Source organism: Homarus americanus, unplaced genomic scaffold (assembly GCF_018991925.1).
Source record: "Homarus americanus isolate GMGI-L3 unplaced genomic scaffold, GMGI_Hamer_2.0 scaffold26560, whole genome shotgun sequence".
In the NCBI taxonomy this organism is placed as follows: domain Eukaryota; kingdom Metazoa; phylum Arthropoda; class Malacostraca; order Decapoda; family Nephropidae; genus Homarus; species Homarus americanus.
Window position 1 is genome coordinate 8928 of NW_024737952.1, and position 6788 is coordinate 15715.

Below are 6788 nucleotides of genomic sequence, written 5' to 3' on the forward strand. Positions count from 1 at the left end.
GCCAACTGCCCACTTTGCCCACTCTTCAATCCGGCCCTGCTCACAACTCTACTCTACTTTCTTGTAACGTGTACGTTTTCTTCTCCATTGTTGTAACATATGTCTGTCTTTTGTTAATTTTACTGTTTCTGCTCTATGGTCAATTTCAAGTAAAGGTTAATATTAACTCGGTGCTTTGTTCTTCATTGTTTTTCTCTCTCTGTGATCTTATTTTATTCCTCATATTAACTTCTTTAGACTATTCTATTTAAGTTTAAGACTTTTTTAATATTACAATAGTACTATTTGGATGTATATGTGTCTTAACAATGTCTCACACTTAAACTGAGGCCAATATTGCTGTTGTAATATATTCACAATTTCTATCCAAGATAAGTAAAGCACTGAATACGATTTCATAATATTTTCCTTTCACGTTTTACACTACTTTCGTGTCACAATAAAGTTTAAATCGTTTACTCGTCATCAAACAACCAAACCTGCCGGCGTCACTTTGACGTCATAACAAGGCAATGTTCCCATTGGCTACAATTTCACCTAAAACAGCTTGTGATTGGTCAGGGAGTGTGGGCCGCCTGTATATAAAGCCTGGTAGACGGACGTCAACACAGAACACTGGCACGCGACGACGCTACAACATCTTCTGTACTGTAAGTGTATCTTCAAATTGTAAATTATTTGTTGGCGATTGGGAAGCTATTGTTTAAAATTTCACTTGACAAAAAAAAAAGGGAAATTTTATTAGTCTTGATATTACCTAAACTAAACTTTTTAAATAAGTTTCGCGTTAAACCAGGCTTACATAACATTAATCTTCTTGCTATTTCTAGAACACGCTCATCAAACGACCATGAACCCTATACGAGTTGACCGAGGTAGCTGCAGTGTCACCACAAGAACAATTCGGAGCGTCTACAAAAGTTCTCTTGCTTTGCTTTTTACCTGTTGATGGAGAACTCGATCGCAACAATTCCTTTCCTACTCCAGTTCTACCGCGGTTAGTGGATCCTTCCCACAGCATTACAGTGAGTTTCCTAGTGTTAAACTACAAGAAATTGGTCTCCAAAAAAACTGCTTTGTTATTTCTTCTACCCCATTTGTGGGTCATGAGCTGTATTGCATTACATTCTGTGCAAGTAAAGTCAAACTTGTACATATTGAATATCCAGTATATGTAACCAATAAAGTTTTTCTATTTATGGAATAATCCAAATCCTTGCTTTTACTAAATCAAAACCCAGAGTATAATAAAATCTCGACTACGTCTGCTGTTTGAAAGTTTGCCCATAAATAGTTCTCAAATACTCTACTTAATGGTGTTAAACGCTTCGGGAAATACAGCTCTACTCCTCTTAAATTAGTATTACTTTTTCACAACATAACCCAATAGACAAATGATGACATTAATGTGTGGCTTTTTACTTTCCAATCGTTCAAAGTACACATTCTCGTAGTGGCCCTGTACTAAAGTACGATCATCACTGGTTTAAACTAATCTTAGTATTGTCTAATAACACCAGAAGTGGTAAAATACTAAATTCCAAGCAAGACATATGAAAGTCTAACCTATAAATAAAAATATGAACTTCCATCTATGACCACTGCAATACTAAATATAGACCCAAGTCTTTCAATATTCAGTCGAAATCAAGGTAAAATTAGAGGTCTGGTCATGTAGTCTGTAGTTTGGACAATTCTAAAACGCTTCTTCAATTGGATTTCCGCCGCAATGTATATTAGAGTATTTTCATCTCAAAAGACTGCCTTTTACTTGTTCAACATGGGAAAGGCTTTGAAATTGAGAAAAAGCAAAGTGGGTTAAAGATGTAATAACGACGGTTGTGCATGTCAGAGATAAGAGAACCGTCAACAAGGATATTTAGAGCAAGGTATAGTTAAGTGGGAAGTACAGAAGGAGAATAAAAGCGGAGGGTGGTTTGTGAGTTAACGTGTAGCTATACCTTCTTTAACGAGTCACCCGTCTGAGACGTCCGATTTCTCAGGACGTCTGAGTCCTCCGTTTTCTTTCCATCTTAGAGTGCACCCGAGACTTCCTTGTTCCTAAAGCCCCGTCCACACGATCGAGCAGTGCCCGGCGGGCTTTGACCCTTTACCGGGCAAAGCTTGTGTGTTGTACACACGGGGGTGATTGGCGTCAGTCATAGTCGGGCGCTAGTAAGTGGTCTGCAGTGGCGGATACGCTACGATCGCACGAATAATCGCCCGACAGTGAAAAGCAAAGATCATATCGTTGTGTACTATAATAATTGCTGCTATGTGCAAATGCAGAAAAAGGGGATGGTGGTTAGGTCGGAAAAAAGTATTGAAGTCATGCCACGATTTTACGTGAACGGCAAGATGGACACGAGCGAGACATGACAAAGGACTCTAACACCTTTTACAAATTTCGAGCGAAAGTGGAACCATATATAAAAAAAACCAGGATACCAATATGAGGGAAAGTATATCTCTAGAGGCAACGCTTGTATATCTTTCAACTGGTATGCACCTACACGTCACGAGGATATCGAAACAAAGTTTGTCTCGCATAATACCTGCTATGAAGTACTCGAGGAAGATTACTTGCAGGTGAGATTTGTAATCCATAAAAATGGATTGAGTTATGATATGCATAAACAGGAAGCTATGGGACGAGAACGAAGAACACACACGAATGTCCTCATTACATAAACAATCTCCTGTCACGCCAATATTGTACATTGCATTTGGTTATACACTGAGCGGGGAACACGTACGTATAACATTTGTAATACTTATATACCACCAGGCAGGCTGACCATGATTTCGCTCAACGACGGGCCTTTAATATAACGACACAGAATTGGAAATTGCAACAGTGGTGGTATATGTTAAGGCAACTGATTATAGTTGGAACATCCATTAAGTGATGGTGAAAGCTTCAACTGTCTTTGTTGTTAGTAAAACTACACGAGTGGCTTGTCCTTGGGGATAGCCAGATGTTTCCAAGTACTACTGAAATTAGATCATTTGGATGCCCGAACGTCAAATCGAATTTACCAACCGTATTGAAACACTTTTCTCACACACTGTACCGCCAACTCTGACCTGCACACACTACCCATGGGCAGCCAGCCTCTTTGTGGGGTGGCGAGTGAAACGAGCCTAAACATCTGGGAGTTCCGGGGGAGCTGTAAGCCCCCCCGGAAAAAAAATATTGAAATTTGAACACTTCTTTGCAGAATTTGGAAGCCATATGCAGTTATATTGAGGAAATTAAAACATTGAGACATTTTTCATTAACTGTATATTTATTGATAGTGTACAAATTCCCAACACACACACACACAAAAAGTGAGACATGACTGGAGTCATTCGTGTGGTTTCAAGTCGACCAACCCTGATATGTAGAGAGGCCCTGCTCACGAAAGAGGAACTTAAAAGTAGCCAAAGCTGACATTTTTTTAAACCAAAAGGAGATTCAGAGCCCAGTGACAGTAAACTCCCAGAGGATGACACAGTAGAGGTTCACTTTAGTGATTCGGATGACGAAACGAGGTCAGCTGAGATTAAGTAAATCGCCACCTACAGCAATGCAAGTACCGTAGTGGATACTCTCCTACAAACTGACGAGCCTAGCCGCATTCCAATGAGACGGGATTCGGCGACTTTCTCACGGGGGTGGGGGGTCGCCACCTGCGACGCTGGCATCCGGGTTTACTTCCGGTAGCCGAGTGTATGACCTCTCGGTCTCGCCGTTGAAATTCATTCTACCCTACGTTCCTGAACACGCCGCGTCTCGTCTCCTCTTCCAAGCACCAGACTGTTTTGTATATAATATATTTTATAGAAGAAAACCACCATTAAGAGTTTCCTTTCTCCAACCTGTGACTGAAGCTTCGTCCGATTCATCTCAGTTGAATTATAAGAAACATTCTATGGAACCGGTGTCGAGTGATCCGGCTGACAGTTGATGATAAACCGATTGACTATTTACTAAATCATTCTCTTGATCTAAATTGTGAACAAGGTCACTTCTCAACAAGTGAAAAGGAAAGAGTTCGGTATGTGCCCAAATCCTTGTGTATTCTCCAAAAACTGGAGATGTATTTTGCGTTCAATGCGTTTAGCGACTGGAAAAACTGCCGGCGTACAGTTGCCGAACGTGAAAGTGGCAGAGAGCATCAAATTTCAGTTGGGGTGTGAGGGCAATTACAGCAAGGCGAATTCATTCCACTTTGGCTTTGCAACTACAATTGGAGAGAAAATAATGCAAAGAACGTCTATTGCGCATAGTTGAAACACTACAAATTTTAACATCGAGAGGTCTTCCTCTCAGAGGTAGTGATGAAAGAATAGGCTCTAGCAACAATGGCAATTACCTTGCAACTCCTGGCCAAATTGGACACTTTTCTTGCACAGCATCTGGTGCTGTGCAAACACTTCATATCTCTCAAAAACGATTTGTGACCAAATGGTCAATCAATTATCATAAGTGAAGTGAAACGAGACAAATATTAGTCAGTTAGTGTAGATTCCACACCGGATGTTAGTCATACTGACCAACTTACATTCATAGTTGAGCGATTTTTATAACTTCATAGACATATACATGACCATGGTGCACAGAGCATAGCCTCAACTATTGTACAGTTAATTACAGAAGTTCGTCTTGAGGGCAGAGTTATGACAATGCTGCCACTATGTCAGCCATTTACACTGCCAGAATAAAGGCTGGCATATTACGTCCCTTGTGCAGGTCACTCCTTCAACCTTGTAGGAACATCAGTTGCCTTGGGTCTCTTTCAAATTCCGGATTTTTGCAAACCTTATACAACTACTTCTCAACCTCCACATATAGTTGGGATCATCAGCTGCACTACCGGCTGAAGGGATTGTAGCGAAATCCCTTTCACAAACTGGCTGCAGTGTTTTTACATTACCTTGAGATAAAGTCAGCACTGCAGAACAAAATATGTTCCGACAGTAGCTTCAAGGTCAAGGCCTCATAAGACGAATGGAAGCATTTGAAACACCACTTCTTGCTGTAAAATAGTATCAAATCTTAACAAGGTTTAATGCAACCAGCTTATCACTTCAAAAAGTTCACACCCACCTTCTGTCAGTTGTGAAACTGTATGAGAGCTTGATCATCTTCGTCTCACAAATGAGACGGGGTCAGTTGGATGAAATAGAAGATCAGGCTAGGGCTTTTGCCGAGCCTGTCTACAACGACAACAAAAAAGAGAAAACATTTCTTGGATGAATCAGTTGGCACTGAAACTCAACTTGATCCAAGGTGGACAATTTCTACACCATATTACGAATGAATTAGAGCACAGAAATAAAGAAGCGGTTTAGCTTAACGGAGTATGACACCATTGGCTGTCAGTACCTATTCCAGTGACCTGGAAGCATCTGTTCTAGAGGAGTTTTTGCAATTTAAAGACATTTTCTCTTCTGAATCTGACAAGTCAGTGACAACCCTTTCCGGATGGTATTTTGACAACTGCCTTTCCAAACATTAGTAGTAGTAGTAGTAGTAGTATCTTCGGGGACACCACAGGTGAGTGACTGAAAGGTGGAGACGGCCCCTCGGAAACACGTGGGCTCGGCGTCGGTCGCCGAGACAGTCTCAAAGCCGTGGTTTAACACCAGAAGCAGTTTTTCTATTTCATTCATTTTATCCACAAATGTTTGCATGATCGTAATAAAAATGATACAACTTTTTCTTTAATTTTAAGATTTTTTTTCTCTATCTACGATCATAAATCACCCATAGCGGGCAGGGCACGAAACATGAAGGAAATTACGGGGTAAAACAACGAAACTCTGATCGTGTGGCAGTGAAGAAATAAATTATTTACCATAAATGTTCGGCCAATATTTCTTTCGTGACGTTGCACGTTCGCGTCTCGTCGTAAACCGTCAATTTGTGATTTCGGTCTCCGTATACATTAAAAGCAAACGACGGAGGCTCTCGGCGGGGGGAATATTACGGGACATAATAAAAGAAAAAAGCTGGCCGGAGACAATCTTTTATTCTCACTTTGGTAACACAAATTGAAAAGTTTTATTCACAACATATTTAATTTAGAGTTGACAATAAATATCTTGTGTTGAAGACTTAATATGATATGTACAGATCCTATCTATCATCCATAGTCTGGCAACAAATTGCTCAACATCGCGCCGTTACATTTTCTGACGACGGAGATGAAATATGCAAGACGTAACAACTCTTGGCTTAGATAAACAATGTCTCATAAATGAGATACAGGTATATCTAAAAATGAATGGCGCCAAATAACGATGATTTGGCACCGACCGTTACACTAATGACATGCACTTGACCAAACAAACATTGTCACATCATGTGACATTAAATATGTACAGTACAGTTTACAAAAGTTCATTTACTGTATATGCCAAAGATGGCACTATGGTGTGGTGCAGTTTGGAGCAATAATTTAAATCAACCATTTCTGTTCCTATAGTACATTAATATTTTGAGGAGGGAGTTGAAATATAGGTTCCACTTCAAAAATCCAAAATGTTTCAGATAACTGAACTTGTTGGCTAACTCAAGGTCATTATTAAAAACCCTAATATTTCATTAAGCACCAAATAAAATACTACATATATGACAACTATAAACTAATATATAATACTGCATGTACAGGTATAACAAACACACTAAACTAAGGAACTCAAAATATAATGTTAATAATAATACAGGCCGTCCGCAACTTACAACAGGGATAAGTTCCTGGACCCATACTTTAGGTTACATAACATAAAGTGCTGTT

At 39.8% G+C, this 6788-nt stretch overlaps 1 long non-coding RNA gene across 1 annotated transcript; it reads left to right on the plus strand.

Moving 5' to 3' along the window:
- The first annotated feature begins 451 nt into the window (after positions 1-451).
- On the plus strand, positions 452-1213 carry LOC121873634. Its single transcript, XR_006090287.1, has 2 exons — positions 452-650; positions 831-1213. It is a non-coding gene; the product is annotated as an uncharacterized LOC121873634 (long non-coding RNA).
- The last annotated feature ends 5575 nt before the right edge of the window (positions 1214-6788 follow it).